Source organism: Kogia breviceps, chromosome 1 (assembly GCF_026419965.1).
Source record: "Kogia breviceps isolate mKogBre1 chromosome 1, mKogBre1 haplotype 1, whole genome shotgun sequence".
In the NCBI taxonomy this organism is placed as follows: Eukaryota; Metazoa; Chordata; class Mammalia; order Artiodactyla; family Physeteridae; genus Kogia; species Kogia breviceps.
The window spans coordinates 1,112,057-1,128,465 of record NC_081310.1 but is presented as its reverse complement, the minus strand read 5'-3'; the positions used below and the strand labels follow the sequence as shown (position 1 = coordinate 1,128,465).

Here is a 16,409-nt window from a genome sequence, read left to right as displayed (position 1 = left end):
ACTGCTAGTCCACTGTCTAGTGTCCCTTTATCACCCCCTTAGGTCCACAGCCACTGTGACCTGACTGACCGACTTGACGGGGGGGACAGGACTCTGCTGACCCTCCTCCCCTCGGGTTGACCCGTTGCTGGTGAAACTCTGGGAGGCCTCCCGGGGAGCTGGCCCCGGAAATAAGCAATCATGTTTGCTGGCTGGAGCGGGCGACGGCTCTGGTCCCAATCCGGTGGGTCCTTGGTCGCACTGCCGCCTGCTCCAGAAGCCCAGGCACCTGACCTCCGCTGCCCTGTCCCGCCCGGGAGGCGGGGTCGGTGGACGCCGCACTGCCCAGGCTGCGCTAGGTTCTGGCCGAAGCCCCACTTCCAGCCACTCTCTCTGGGTCTGGCCGTTTCTTTTCCCCCTCCTCTCCCCACTCCTCCTCCTCCTCTTCCTCCCTTCCCTCCTCCCCCCCCTCCTCCTCCCCCTCCCTCCTCCCCCTCCCCTCCCCCCTCCTCCCCCTCCCAGGCCCTAGAAGGAGAAAGGGCAGTGGCAGGGTCGCGAGGTGGGGCAAAGCCCCACGCATTTTACTGAGTACCTACTATATGCCCGGCCCTTCTGGGGTCTCCCCTCCCCTCTGCATCCGCGTCCCAGCCCAGAAAGCGGAACAGAACAGAGAGGAAGGAAGGGGGCGCGGGCGGAAGGGGGCGGGAAGGCCGGCCGACCCCTCTGTCTGCGCTCCTAAGAGCTGCCGCCGGGCGGCAGCCCGAGGGCGCGTGGGGGTGGGGCGGCCGGGCCTGGAAGCGGCGGGTCCCGGCCGAGGAAAGGCTTGATTGTGCGGAGGCTTCCTGCCCCGCCACCCAGCCCCGCCTTTCTGCGGCCGCGGAGGCGGGACGGAAGGCGAAGGCAGGAAAGGGTTACGGGAATAGCTTTCCAATGACAAAGTCTGGAAGGGCCCGGCGCCTCCGCCCCTCTGCGGGTTCAACTGGCACAGCGCGGGGGGAGCGGGGCGCTCGGCGCGCAGCCTCCGCCCCCGGCCCGGGGAGGCGGCCGGCGTGTGCCCGGGGCAGCGGGTCAGCAGGCTCCGCCCCGCGCCCGGCAGGGGACGCACTTTGTTCGGGATGCCGCCTCCCTCCGCGTCGTGCGGCCCGGGCCGGCCGCGGCCCTAGTGCCACCCGCCACCGGAGCGCGGACGCCGAGACTCCGGGGGGGCCGAGCAGCGCGGGAGCCAGAGAACTTTCTCCTCGCGCCGTGGGCCTGGCCGGCGCCGTCGGGATGCGTGGCCCCGGGGCCCCGGGGCGCAGGCGCGCGGGTGAGTGGCCCGCGCAGGGACCTGGCGGTCGCGGGGTGGCTTCGAGTCTGATGCTCCCCGCTTTGCGGGACTGGGCTGGCGGGTCCTGCGGGGCAGGAGGGCCCGAGCCCCGGGGGGAGAGCTGGCGCCCGCGGGAGGCGCGGGAGAGGCGCTGGAATAACAGCCCGGCTGTTGGTGGCTTCCCGGGAAGGTGTGTGTCTACACGTCCCCGCGGGGCTGCGCGTCTGGTCCAGGAGTTGACTCACCATGGGCCACCCAGGTCCAACCTTTCTGAGCCTCGGTTTCCCTTGCCTTGCTGTTGAAAGTGTGTTGAGATCGTCTGATCGGAGACACCGAGGGCTCCATTACACACACACACACACACACACACACACCCGGCCACACACACACACACACACCCGGCCACACACACACACACACCCTGCCCACAGAGCGAGCTGAACAAGCTGGGCAGGTGACCTTGGCGCACTGTTCCAGAAAACGCTCTCTGGCCCCGGGATGCACCGAGAAGCATCGCACGAGCCCCGGAGGCTGTCCTCCTGACACGCCTGAGAAAGCGTCCCGGAGCAGCTGGGAGGGAGGGAAAAAGAGAGGGTGGCCGCTCTGGGAGCTCACCCACGGGTCCCCGGTGCTTGGGCTCTTTGGTCCCTTCTACGCTCAGAGCCGACGGAAACTGGTCGGAAGATAAAGAACTGGCCAAGCCTGCAGGGGGCAGAGAGGGGAGGCAGGGTCGGGGAGGCGTGAGTGGGGGCGGTGGGGATGGTGTGCAGCGGTGACGTCCACCCTGCAGAGAGGGTTCCTTGTCCCCGAGCCCAACATGGGAACATCAGCTGGTGAGTCAATGGGACTTTGTTAAGACAGCCCAGGGCGCAGCTGGCGCCGGCTTCTGGGACGCGCCGGATCCCCCTCGATAATGTGCTGTTTATCTGGCTTCCCGTTTCAGTGGTTGGCACGCCATTGGCTCGTTCAAATTCAAGCTGAGAAGCCTGCGGCCTTGTTCGCGCTGCAGAAGTAGAGGGTCTGCCTGGGTTTGCGTCCTGCCCGCGTCTTGTTCCCCTATGCGCTGTCCCCTGCGACTCTTTTATAACGGGGATGCAGGACTTCACACAAAGAACCCTCCCCCAAGTAGGCGGAGCTGCCACTAGGTAGACCTGGGCTCCCTTCAGGCCAAAGACACAGATGACTCCAGCCTGCTTATGAATGTTTTGTATCCTGCTCTGAATTTGGGTTTGTGTGTCTTTGGGATTAAACTGGGAAAATGAGACAGGGAATCGCAGTGATTGTGAGTTACCTCGCCCGAGATGAGCTCTACAGTGGTCCTTTACTGGTACTTTCACCAGTGGTTTCTAGGGGAAAGTTGCTGATCAGTTTGTAGTTCTGTATCAGCCTGTGTTGCTCACTTCCTGGATGACCCGCGAGCGGGTCGTTCCTTACTTGTGTACCATGGAGCAGAAAAGAATGGCCAAGGCTTTTCGGATCTGTGCTCCAGCCTCTAGGGTCTGTTTCCCCAGCTCCCCAGGTTTAGAGGGAACAGCCCCTACTCCGAACTCCCCCAGGGCAGGTTTCCATTGTGCTTTGTGTTTCTATCTCCCTGTGAAGGCCTCTTCCTGCCCGCTGCCGTCTGACCACGCCCAACACTCAGCAGGCATCTTTCAAGCGCTTGCCAAATTAATACAATTGGGAAAAAAAAAATTAGGTACCACCCAGAGGTCTCCCAGCCAACTCCGGTGCCCATTTATTCTTATTTATGTCTTTCTTTTGGGAGTCGTTTGATTTGCCTCCACCCACACCCCCCACCCCCCTTTTCCCGTGAAAACCTGGTCCATAATGAGGTTGATTTGTGCACAGGTGGGCAGGCTTTCGGCATGCAGGCCTTTTCTGGGATCTCCTTGGGAAGTCCTGGCCTGAGCAAACTGAGAACAGGAATGCTGTTTTTCTTTCCCTTCCCAAACCTGGCCCCCTCCTGAGTCCTTGGGAGCCTCTGGTATTAGCCCAGCTTTGGCCCAGTGGGAAAGCATGGGCTAGAGAAGAAACAGCCCTTGTCCACCTTTTAAAACTTGTCTCTCTTTTCATCTTTCCATTTTCCATCAGTGTCACTTCCCTTTTCTTTTAAAGTTCTTTTGAATTCTTAAAGCGTTTGGCCTTTAGAAGCACTAGTGGAAAGAGGTCTTCCCCTCCCAGCCCCTGCCCTGCCCTCCCCTTTACAGCGGGGAATCGGGGCCTACAGGAGGGAGTGGAGGGGCTCAAAGCTGCACAGCTGGGGCTGCAGAAGCCAGCCTAGAACGCAGGGCTTCTGGCTCCCGGTCTAGGGCTCGTTCCCTTTCAGCCAAAATCACTTCCATGCATCAGAAAGTTCCTCTTCCTAGTGTTGCTGTCCGCGGATCTCAGAAGATGTTCCAGAGCTGTTGGCAAGAGAGAGGAACAGAAACAAGGGGGAAAGGAGAGCATCTCTGTCATGGAACCGGCCACCAGCTCTTAGAGTCTAGGGACGACGGAGAACTGAGAAATGTGTCTCTCCTGGGCAAACCCTCCATCCTTCTGGCCCCGAGTCACCAAACAATCATTAAAAACGCTTCTGGTTCCTTCTTCAACTTAAAAAAAAAAAAACCCCACCAACTTTTCAAGTGGAAAACACCCCTCCCCCGCTACGTAAACAATTTCCTGGGCCTGATCTGTTCCCTCCCCCCTCCTAGGAAGGCTGACTCAGGCCTGATTTCCTCCAAGGGGCCTGGGATTTTGCTTCCCAGCTTCCTGTGGCTCTTGAGATGTGAAGGGAGGCAAGATGGCGGAGCCCCAGGTCACTCTGGTCTGCCTGCGGCTGTGGTTCCGTTTCTCTCGCACAGACCATCACCCCCATCAGATCTGTTTGCTCTCCTTGATTCTAGTAAGAGACGCACTCACACACGTGAAAAACTAAAGGTGCCCGCTGACGCGTGCTTCTCCACCAAGGACCATTAATAACGAGATGTCCCCACTTCAAGGGGCCCTGAGACTCTTCTGATGCCCAGTCCCCCGATGCTCTGAAAGCTTTCCTCAGTGGGACTGTTTTCTCAGTTTCTTTGTTGGATTGTTCACTGCCCGTGTGTAAAAGCACAATTGATTTTTGTGTGTTGATCTTGTCACCTGAAACATTTGTTTATTAGCTCTTTTGGCTTTTGTGTGGGTGGATTCTTTGGGATTTTCCATATGCAAGGTCATGTCCACTGTGAACAGAGATAATTTTACTTCTTCTTTTCCAGGGCAGATGGCTTTTACTGCTTTTTCTTCCCTAACTGCTCTGGCTGGAACCTGCCATCCAGCGTTCAGTGGCTGGTGAGAGCAGGCAGCCCTGTCTTGTTCCTGATCTTAGAGGGAAAGCTTTCAGTCTTCAGCGCTGAATAGAATGTTTGCTGTGGGTTTTTCATAAATGCTCTTTACCATGTTGAAGAAATCCCTTCTAATGCAACTTTTCTAAGTGTATTTTATCATGCAAGTGTGTTGGATTTTTGTCAAATGCTTTTTTTCTGTGTCAGTTGAGTTCATCCTGTGTTTTGATAATTACATTAATTTTCTTATGTTGAAGTACCCTTGAATTCCTGAGAAAAATCCCTCTGAAAGATTTTTTTTTTAAATGTGCAAATTTTCATTTTTTAATTTAAAAAACTGAAGAAAATTTGGCAAAGTGCTAACATTCTGTAGTTGGGTGGATGGGTGCATGTTTATTATAGTTTTCTTTGTAGTTATTGTACTTTAAACATTTAAAAATTCTTATTGTGGTTGAATATATATAGTATAAAATTGACCATTTTAATCACTTTTAAGTGTGCGGTTCAGTGGCATTAAGTACATTGTTGTGTCACCTTGTCACCATCCGTCTCTAGAACTTCTTCATCTTTCCAGACTAGAACTCTGTCCCCAGTAAACCCACCCACCCCGCAACCCCTGGCAACCACCATCCTACCTTCTATGTCTGTGAATTTGTGAAAACTTTGTAATAACTAGAAAAGTCAGGACTTTGAGGCATTGAAGGAGTAAAGGACCTCACACCATGTCCAAAGGGAACATCTTAGAGGGATTTTGATTCAGATCTTTTTGACTTACAGGCACTCGCTCAACCACTGCCCCTGTGTCAGAGATGTTTGACAAGCCTGGGTGTAGACATGAGCTGACCCAGGTGTAGACGTGAGCTGACCCAGGTGTAGACATGAGCTGACCCAGATATAGACATGAAGTGACCCAGGTGAAGACATGAGCTGACCCAGATATAGACATGAAGTGACCCAGGTGAAGACATGAGCTGACCCAGGTACAGACATGAAGTGACCCAGGTGTAGACATGAGCTGACCCAGATATAGACATGAAGTGACCCAGGTGTAGACATGAGCTCACTAGGTGTAGACATGAGGTTACCCAGGTGTAGTCGTGAACTGACTCCGGGTCTTCATGGGGCTCGGAGGGCACCAAGGCCACCCCAGTGTGAGCTGCATTTTCCAGCTCGGTGGCTCCATCCTGACGGCCCGTTGGACTCACTGGGGAGCTTTGGCCAGGACGGACGGGTCCCTGGGCCCAGCCCCAGAGTGTCGGCCTCCCTTGGTTTGGACACAGCTGCCTCCGTGACTCTGGTGCACGGAGAGGGTTACAACCACTCGGTGGCTGAGCTGATTTCCCCCCTGGAACCCTTGGCTGGGCACCGCTTTCAGTGACGCAACTCCCTCCCCATCTGGACAGAAACACTGACCCACTTTACATCCCTCCCTGACTTTAAAATCCATTTGTAAATAGAATAAATGCCAACTTCTGTAGAACTAAACCTTCATAGTTGGAAAGGACCTTGTCACGAAGCCCCGTGTTAGCTTTCCAGGCACCACAGGCGCCTCTAAAGCATCCCCTCCGGGGTCCTCCGGCTGGGGACCCCCCACGACCGTGTGCTGAAAGCAGCTGGTTCTGTATTTGAATGCTCTGTCCTTCAGCGTTCGTCCCGGGTTTATCTTTCGTGGGTGTGACTGACTCTGGTGAAGATGCCAAAGGTGAATGGGCTTCACCCAATGCACCCCCGAATAAAGTGGGGGGCGAGCAATGAACCACGCAGCGCGAGTGCTATTGCCCCGCGGGGGGACAGCCTCTCAGGGTCCGGAAGCAGGTGCCACGCGCCGCCCGGGCTCCTCCTCTGCCCTGTTTCCTTCAGATCATCCTCGCTGGGTATGATCTCAAGTGTCTTCTGGGAAGACGGGTGATGTCATAGTAAGAATTTGGACCGTGAGGTGAGGCGGACTGGGAGTCAGGTTCGGGTCTTGACTTTGCTCGCAAAGTCCTCAGCACGTGAGGATTATTCCACAAATATTAGTGTTTGGAATCACATTCTCCCTGCTGACCTCAGTGCCGTCTGTGGGGCCTGGGCCGCCACTTCTTCCCCAGGGAGAGTTGAATGACGGTGCCTCACGCCCAAGACACGGTTCCCCAGTCGCCTGACCTCCTCCCTTCCGCCACCCCGCCTTCCGTCACCGCGATTCCTGCGGTCTGGCCAGGTTGGGAAATCCACTCGGAGGGTGACTGGGTCACGTGAGCCCGCAGAGCCTGCCCTGGCCCAGGGGCGCTCAGGCTGAGGTTCCGCCCTTAGGACAAGCCGGGGTCCGTCCCCGTCGAACAGAGGACAGCTCTCCAGTCCCGAGCTCCCTGCGCGCCGGCAGATCGCCTGTCGTCAGCGGGGCAGGCAGCTCTCTTTCTGACGTGTGCATCGCCCCCCAGAGCCTGCGAGCTGGCTGTGCAGCTGGGGACTCGGGATGAGGCATAAAGCAGGGAGAGTGTGGTGGCATCTTTTGCCCTTTCCTGCTTGTGTTGCCTCGTGTTCTTTCGCTGTTCCTAGCTTTCTGCAGACTTGGAGCAGAGCGTAGAATAGGTCCCCAGTGGGTGACTGTAAAGCCAGTCACGGCGCCTCTTCGCCAAGTTCATTGGTGCAGATGATTGAGTTGACTGGGCAGGAGGCTGGGCTCCAGGTGCTGCTAAGATGCCAGCTGTCTGTCTGCTCTCCTGTAACTAAGGAGACAGCTGACGCCCCGGCTGGGACCCACCGGTAGCTGCCCGCCTGGCCCTCGTCTGGGGTGGTTCTGGGAGTCCCTGGGCCCTCCCCAGCACCCCCACCCCACACACGCGCTCGGGGGGGATGGCGGCAGCTGTGGGGTCAGGGCCCGCCCCTGTTTCCCTGAGGACGGGAGAGGCGCCGCGACAGTTAGGGTGCTTCCAACATGGAAAGTTTTTTCCCTATAATGTTTTGTTTTGAAAAAATGTCCAATCAGTAGAGAAGGTGAGTGATAGGGCAGTGACTGTATTCTCTGGTTGGTAACGTTTTGCTCCGATGCTGTGTGTCTCTCTCTCCGTTTATCAACATCAGTGTATATATAATAACACTTTCCCGATAGCGCTTTTCCTGATAACTTGCTGAGATGGTGCTATTTAACCCTTAACCATTGCCCGTGCATTTCCTGAGGGTGAGGACTTATAGCCCCACAATCACACCCAATGATAGTGAATTTAATAGCATTATTATATTAACAAATGGGCCACATTCAGATTTCCTAGTTGTTCCCCAAATGCCCTCTAGAGAGCTGTGCATTTCCCCTCCGCCTGACGTGCTGGGGCCTGAGCTGCAGTTTTTTTATGTTTTTTTTTTTTGTGTGTGTGTGTGTGTGTGATACGCAGGCCTCTCACTGCTGCGGCCTCTCCCGTTGTGGAGCACAGGCTCCGGACGCGCGGGCTCAGCGGCCACGGCTCACGGGCCCAGCCGCTCCGCGGCACGTGGGATCTTCCCGGACCGGGGCACGAACCCTTGTCCCCTGCATCGGCAGGCGGGCTCCCAACCACTGCGCCACCAGGGAAGCCCTGAGCTGCAGTTTTATCTCCCGAAAGAGGGAACTGGGGTCATGACCCCTTAAATTAGGACAGGGATTCCCTGAGTGCGAAGCACTTTGATTTTTATGATTTCATTTAGTTTTTATAACCTCTTAGCGAGACGGGCGCTGACCTTCTCCCCGTTTCACTGGTGAAGAAACGGAGGTTCAGAGAGTTATCCAAGCGGCCCCACCAGTGCGAGCCATCGTTACCGTGCCAGGCCGCGTGCCGCGTGGTCTCATGTGCAACGAGCCTTGTAAGTGTCACTCGCGTTCCTTGTCCTCTCCCCGTCTTGTCTTGTGAAGCATTAGGACCTGCTGTGCTGTCCCCATTTTATAGACGAGGAAAGTGAGATTGGGAGCCTCCAAGGCTGGTATAAACCACACCCCCGTAGTCCAGACACCGTAAGTGACCTGCACTCCTTCTGGAGCAAGCTCGGTGCGGCTGGTTGTCGCTGGGCAAAGGAGAGTCAAGTGTATGTGACCGAGGGGAGGGGGGCAGGGGAGCGGGCAGGAGGCTCTCCAGTTCTCCCGTCTTATCCAGCTGGGGGTTCACGGAAGTCGTCAAAGTGTCCTAAACCAAGCAAACAAGACTCAAGATCATAGGTGGGAAAGAACCAATGAAAGGAACGAAAATAAAATATTGGGAGGAAGAGAAGGAGAAAGAAAAAGATGGTTATTTTCTACTATTTTGTCGGGTAACGGTAGATATCGTCTTAAAGGTGGCAAAACGGGGAGTCGAGTTACCAGTGTATCAGCCCCGGTCGTGTGGGTAGCCACCCGAAGAACTAGCCGCAGAGGCTCTCTGGGTGCCAGCTTTAACCCTCCTGCAAATTTTACCCAGTTCGTGCAAGGAACACTGTCAAAGTGTTATATTTTGAGTTCTGTTTCTCATTTTCTCCTCAGAGTTGAAAATAACCCTTCTGCATGAATTTAGCCTGTGCTCATCTGGCAATACACTGAGACTCTTTGGCTTGTTAGCTGGTCTGGAGCCGACACACCGGCCCCTCCCGAGGTCCACGTCTCCCGGGAATGCAGACCTCTCCGCCGTCACCCACCTCCCTACCAGATAGCGTCACAGGGGCACATCTCTTGAGGCCAAGTCACCCCTGAGTCACCTTGCGGCTTCCTTTTGCGGGCCTTGGCCGCTGGGGGGCCAAGCACGTGGCCACAGGGCTGGAGTGGTTGTGGGAAGAGGGCGGGAAGGCCCTGCTGAGCTGGCCAGAGGGCCCGGGACACTCTGGCACCACGTCCAGCGCAGACAAAGCCCTCTGTCTGGGATCCGGGCGGGGGCTGGCGGGCCGATGTGTCTGGGAGAGGCCGCTGGGCCACGCTAGGCTGGCCTTCGAGCTGGAGGCGGCCTGGCTGGGTCCCGGCGCGGAGTCAGGCTCAGGAAGTCCTTGCTCACTGATGCCTCGAGGGGAAGGGGCGGGTTGTTCGTGGCTGAGGGCCGGGTGGCCGTGGGTGTCCGTCCGTCCGTCTCTCCTGCCGAGGGGACCCCCGGTCCTGACTCTCCCTGGCGGGTGAGAGGCCACCTCCTGGGTCCTCAGCTGCTCCTGGCGCCTCTGCGGTGGGAGACGGGGCTCAGTCTGACCCGGGCTCCTGCGACACCCCCTCCGGGCTTCCGGCCCCTCGTCCGTAAGATGGGGACGGCCACTGCTGCCCCGTGCAGTGGCGAGAGGCGTCCGAGGGCGAGGGTGAGGCTTAGTGTGTCAGGAGCTGCCTGGCTGGAGCGGGTGCTGGTCACTATTGGCGGACGCCCCACGCCGCCCCTGTGGCCGCTGCACGTGGGCCTCGGAGGGTGAACGCTGGCTGGGCCAGTGACAGGGCAGAGCGGCGAGGCGGCGAGCGCTCAGTGCCCCGGCCCTGCAGGCCACGCTTCTGGGTGGACTGATCCCCAAAGGGGTGTCTGTGTGCCGGGCGGGGAGCTGCTTCCCTGCCAGGGCCAGATGGGGAGGGGCAGAGGTGCGGCTCTAAGACGTGGGAGCCCTCTGGGCCCCAGTGGGCTCCAGTCTGCAGGCCTCTGGGGGGGGCAGGGGAGTGGAGGGGCCAGGGGCTCTTCGGGCAGGGCCTGCCCGTCCGCTGGCCCGGGCTGCGTTTCCAGGGCATCGCACGCAGCCGCGGCTTCGGGAGGAGGGGTCGCAGGTGTGGCCGACGCAGAGTATATGGGAAGGTGGGAGGTTGGAAAGGATGAGCTCGAGCCCCAGGAGCCCAAATCCAGGCTGGGGCGGTCGCCACGGCAGCAGGACGCCAGGGAGGGCTCAGCCTGGATGCCTCAGGCGGAAGGAGGGCCTGATTTATGAGAGGGGAGAGCGGGGCTCAGCAGGCCGTGGACGGGGGCGGGGGGGGGGGGCTTCTACTCTGTTCCCGTCCGCCTGCCTCTGTGTAGAGAAGGTGGCCGCCCGCGCGACACTCCAGCCTGGAAAGCAGTAGAAGAAAACTCTTTCCCTCACCGTCCGTGGCAGCGCCCCATCCCCCACACACACACTCTGGGCCCGGGCTGGCCTTTCCCTCCGACCCAGAGGGAAGGAACCCTTTTCTCCTTTCCCCCCCTATTCTGTCGTATTTTAGTTGGGGTATGATTTACAAACGGTGAAATACACAAACCGTAAGTGTTTTTAACAAATGAACGTACCTTGGTAACCACACCCCAGTCCAGATACAGAACATTTCCATCGGCCCAGTTTCCTCCTGCCCCTCCCGGTCAGGACACCTCTCCCACCATTGTTTACTGTTCTGATTTTTATCGCCGCAGATTCAGGGTGCCCGTTCTTGAACTTAACGGACGTGGATCATGTAGTGGGTTCTGTTGCGTGTCTGACTTCCTTCGCTCAACATACTACTTCTGACACTCATCCGTGTTGAACGATGTACTTTGTTCCTTTTGACTCCTGCCGTGGGGACGAACCGGTTAGTTTCTGGGGGAAGCTTCCAGTGCTTTTCCTGTTGCGGTAGAGTCACATCTACCCGCATCACCAGGAGCTCTGCTGGGGTTTTGAGGGTGAAGGTGAGCTGGAGGTCTTTGAGGCTGGCAATGTCGTCTTCTTTGTGCCAAGACGACATCCCGTTTCGTGGCTCCCTGTACGGGGCCCTGGTGCCTTTTCTTTCCTCCGTGGGCTGGGAGCCACCTTCCCTCCTGGAAGGTTCAGATCATGGGACAGCTGGAACACCTGGCCCTGCTGGCGGCCCAAAGCCGGTGGGGAGACACCCGGGGTCCAAGAGGGCGTCTGACCCACTGTCCAGAGCTCCAGCTCGGCTCTGGTCTCTGGAGGGACCCCAGCACGTGCTCCGAGCCTGGCGCACGGTGGGCCCTCCCGGGAGAGGTTCTGAGTGGACTGATGGGTAGAGAGGGAGAGCCAGGCGGCAGACCTGCTGTCACAGTCGGCGAGGGCAGCCCTGCAGGAAGGCGGCAAGAGCTGGCGGGAAACAGCAGGACGCGGTGAGTTGCGCAGGTGAAGGACCAGGATGGAGAGGCAGCGAGCCTGCCGCCCGGAGCCTGGGCCGGGGGGATGCGCTTGGCTTGCCCCAGCCTGAGTCCTCGTCTGCCAAAGAGGACCAGCCCCTTGTGTCAGCTTGCTGGGCCTGTCATCGCAAAGTGCCACGGACGGGGTGGCCTGAAACTACAGAGGTTTGTCGTCTCAGTTCCTGGAGCTGCGCGCCTGGACTCCGGGTGCCGGTGGGGCTGTGCTCCCCCGCAGACCTGTGCTGGAGGGTCCCTCCGTGCTTCTCCCGGCCTCCCGAGTTGCCAGCCGTCCTTGGTGTCCCTCAGCTGGTAGATGTATCACTTCAGTCTTTGCCTCTGTCACCACGTGGCCACCTCCTCCCTGTGGTCCTCAAGGGCATCTGTGTCCAGAGTTCCCTCTACTTACGAGGGCCCCCTGCTTATAAGGGCAACTCTACTTGCGTGTGACCTTGTCTTAATCAATCACATCTGCAGAGACCCTATCTCCAAATAAGGCCACATTCTGAGACACTGCGGGTTAGTATTTCAACGATCTTTTCTTATTTTTTTTGAATTTTTGAATTTTATTTTATTTATTTTTTTTATACAGCAGGTCCTTAGTAGTTAGCTGTTTTATACGAATTAGTGTCGACATGTCAAGCCCAATCTCCCGGTCCGTCCCACCACCACCCCGCCTTCAACGATCTTTTCTTGATGACGCAGTTCAGCCCCTCACATACCACCTGCCTCCCGACGTGGAATGAGGCAATGCAGACCAGTTCCTTTGTAGCTGTGTCGTGGAAGGCCAGCGCCGGGGGTGATTCTGGCTGGAGGGCCTGCTTTGACGTCGTGGGCCCTTGTTCACATTCGCTCCCCTCTCTGAGTCTCCATTTCCTCATCAAGTTTAGCCTCCAGCTTCTTCTCCAGATCTAAATCAGTCCTGTAAGTCTTTGCCTCTGCGGTCCTGAGTCTTCAAGTCTGGGAACCTGGGAGAGCAGTGGGGTCCCGGACAGATATGGGGAGGTTGGGCAGGGGACCAGTCTGAGCCTCGGAAGATGCTCCCCCTTGGGCCTGCCCCTTCCTTCCCGGCAAGTCCTGAGTGTCTTCTGTGTGTAGCCCTGGGCCGTCGACCCTCACCTAGGGAGGCCTGGAAGGAGGGAGGCCTGCTATAAATAACACTCTGCGATCCAGAGGCCCTCTTCCTGGGCAGGAAACACAGCAGCCTGAGGGCAGGAAAAAGGTGTTTCCGAAAGAGAGGCCAGAAAAGGGAGAGGCTAGAGGGGGTTCAGGGGGCAGATGGGTCCCCTGGCCCTGGAGGAAAGGCTCTGTGGGGGCAGCTGGGCAATGGGTCAGTGGGCAGCTTAAGGCTGCTCGGGGGGCTGGCTTCTGGCTCTGCCTGGGGTCTGTGTTCATGCGAGCAGCCAGTGGAAAAGGCCCCGGAGGGGTGTGGGCTGGGAGACGGGATCTCAGGTGGAGCGAGGACTGAAGGTGCCGAGTTCACGGACTCACCGTCGCTCCTTCCTCCGCCGAACGCTCGCCGGACCGTGCTGGGTGCCGGGACAGGTGCTCTGGGCTGTTACAAAAGACGTCCAGAAAGCAGACCAGCGATACAGCCCAGTTGCCACAAGCTCCCAGGACTGAGTCGGGCAGCGAGTGGTCGTGGAGGGGGTCGGGGCCGTGCCAGGCAGACGCCTCACCTCTGTTCTTCTGGCCCAGACCTTGTCCAGGAAGGGCCTCCGGGGTGCTGGTGGTCTCAGGGCAGCCGCTGTCCCGTCCACAGAGACTCTGGGCCCTTGCGGAGCACCGCCCCGCACCCGGCCGGCCGAGAGCACTGTCTCCCGTGTCCTGTGCTCAAGACGGGAGGGTCTGCAGTGCCGTCTCCTTAAGGAGCCTCAGAAAGTCATCACCCCCCCCGGAAAAACAGAGGCTCGACTCTGCTGAGCTCTCTGCAGCGGCAAACGTCACCGGCCAGAGCTCGGACGCTGGCGAGTCAGCCTGAGCCTGGGAGCCCTGACTCCTGGCCCTGCCCGAGCACAGGCCCCCTTAACTGAGGGAGCGGGCTGTAGGCCGTCCCTCTTGTCCAGAAGCTCGGGGAGCGTCAGCTGAGACACCTTTGCGTCCCCAGGCCACCAGCCGTGCTGTTGAAATGCCGCGTGCCAGCCGCGGTCACTCAGCCAGGGTGGGCGGTGGTCCGGCGCCTCCTGAGGGATCTGGGCAGAGCTCCGCCTCTGCGCCCCCCTTCCTGTGAGGCAGTCCGCTACAGCCTCCGGGCCCCGTCAGGCCTTGATCAGGACGTCAACTCTCCCTGGGGCAGTCACCTGCCGAGCCGCACCTTCCCCAGGGGTCCCCGGGTCAGCCGGAGGGAGAACCAGGTCAGGATCTCACCCATAGCCTCCTCTGCTGGGGTCACGTGTCAGCGACACCATCTCGCCACTTCTCAGGTGGGTAAAGTGAGAACCCCCTGGCCCGAGCCACTTAGACTGGGAGAAATGGGTAAGTAAAGCCCAGGAGTAGACGGCAGGACCCAGTCCCCTTACTGTAGCCACGCTGAGAACTGTCAGACGTGGTCTCTTCCAACAGGAGGGGTGAAGGGGCGCCGGGCGGCTGTGTCTGCAGCAGGACGAGGATGAAAGGGCTCCTGGGGGGCCGGGGAGGGGGCTGGGGGTGAGAAGGCGGCGGGGCAGCAGGACTCCTACCCTTCCGCCACTTTCCAGTCGTCTGTGCAGGTGACGCGTCCCCCAAACGCCTTCACCTGCACGGGGGGGCCCCCCTTGACCCAGCTCGTCTGACGGGCCGGGGGTGGCATGGCATCGCCTGCGTAACGCAGGGCGTCTGGCCTGGGGGAGGGCAGCTCTCCGTCAGCCCTGGCCGGGGAGGGGAGCTCCCTCCGTAACTGGGTTGCTCTCGGGCCTCCGCGCTCAGGCCCGTGGGAGGCTTCCGTGAGCCGGGAGGAGAAGCTGCTGGCGTGAACCGGTTCTGGTCAACGTCGCCGCTGACCCACCACCTCCGGTCCGGCTGGAGGGACTGGCCCCGTGCCCTCGGAGGGTCCGACACGGGGGGTGGGGGGGGCACTGCCTGGACCCCTGTGTTGGGTGGGGAGGCCGAGGCTCTGGAGCAGAGCTGGCTTCTCGGTCGAGGAGCTGGGAGCAGGGCTCTGGGGCCGGCGATGCGCAGAGGTGGCAAGTTTGCTGGGGCCGGAGTGTGAGGGAGGGGAAGCCGGTCGCCTGGAGCTGTGGAAGGTCACCTCCCTCCTGGGGGATTCCGTTTGGGAGCCCTCGGGAACAGGGTGGTGCCTGTCCACTGTCCGCCCCCCCGGGCAGGGCCCGCTGCCACCCTCCAGTAAGTGAGGGCAGTGCAGAGGATTCTGGGAGCTGGAGAAGGGATGGGGTTCGCCCTTTGTCTGCAGGTCCTGCATCTTCCCACCGCTGCCACCAGAGGGCGCAGTTGCCCAGCAGAAGCCCAGTCCCCACGCCCTCTCCTGTGCGGGCGGCGGGCGGCGGCGGGCAGCTCTGCACCCCGGGGGCTGTGCCGTCCTCATCCCGCTGTCGGCCCGGCTCTGGCCGCCCTGGGCCAGCAGTCAGCAGGCAGGAGCCCAGTGATCCTGCGTCGGTGGCGGATTGGGGTGCCCAGGGGACGGCACGCCCCAGAGTGGGGCAGAGGGGCCTGGATTGGCGCTGGGCCCTGGGTTCCTTGTCCCATGGCAGGCCCTGACACACCAGGCCTCCCTGAAACCCTCCTCACAGTCCTTTAGGGCCCAAGTCACTGTCCCACGGCGGGAACCAGGGTCTCCACAATCCGGATCTGTTGCATTGCTGCCTCTCCTCCCCGCAGGGCCCCTCTCCTGGGACAGAGGGGCCGTGCAGAGCCCCGGGGTCTGTGTCACGAGCCCTGGGGCCAGGCCGTGGTTCCAGGCCAGCCCCGGGGGCACGCAGCAGACGGTGGGCCTGGGGAGGGGTCAGCATCCTGCTGCTTTTCCAGACCCCGAGGGCCCTCCCATCTGCTCCCCGTCTCCATTTCCTCCGGAGGTCCCGAGTCGGGTGTCCGTCCAGGGACTGGCTTGGGGTGGGGACTTGGCGCCCTGAACCCTCTCTTGCTGAGACCCCGGAGCCCCTGCCTTGACCCCGGGAGCCTCGGGAGGTCCTGCCCTGCCCCGAGTCCCCCTCTTTGCTTTCAAGGGAGGGTGTCGGCAGCCCCCTTACTGCTGGGACGGTGGGACGTTGGCAATCGATGGATCGTCCTGAGCGCAGTGATTTTTCAGCATTGTGAGAGCGGTGATTTGTGCGTGGGAAAGGGCAGTAGCTCCCAGCCTAAGGGATGGCGTGGGGAATGAGGGCAGCCGCCTGCCCTGCACGCAGGCTTTGTACGAAGGCGGATGTGGGCAGGCACAGGCCTGGGTTTGAATCCTGTTCTGCTGCTTCCTGGCTGGGTGGCTGACTACGGTGCTTCAGTGTCCTCGGCTGTAAATCGTGAGGCTTAAAGAGTAAACCTGCAGGGTAGCTGGCACACGGCAGGCCCTCGAGGGACGTTAGCTTCATTTCCCATCATCTGCGTGTCTAGGTTTTCCTTCTGGGTCTTTTCACCCCAGACGTTCTGTCCCAGGGACCAAAGTCTGCAGTCTGCCCCAGACTGCAGGCTCCCTTGGGGCCGGGCACCTTCTTCGGCGTCAGCGTGGGGTTTAGTGGAGGCAAGGGCTATCTCCCCACGCATCCTCGGCCTCTGTAAACTTGGCAGCTGCGCCTTGCCCATCAGACTGGGCGCTGTCTCTGAAGGCAGGGGCTGTGTTTCCTCCTGTGCCGTCAGGCTGGGAGCAAGATTTTC

General features: G+C 59.6%; 1 protein-coding gene across 3 annotated transcripts in view; it reads left to right on the top strand.

The window, feature by feature from the left end:
• The first annotated feature begins 1,090 nt into the window (after window positions 1-1,090).
• Window positions 1,091-16,409, top strand: part of NAV1 (neuron navigator 1) — a 209,578-nt gene continuing 194,259 nt past the window's right edge. For 2 of the 3 annotated variants that reach the window (XM_059059033.2, XM_067027116.1), the window contains exon 1: window positions 1,091-1,285. The gene's annotated coding sequence lies outside the window, so the exon portion shown is untranslated. The remainder of the gene's footprint in view (window positions 1,286-16,409) is intronic. The other variant, XM_059059054.2, reaches the window with a different exon arrangement.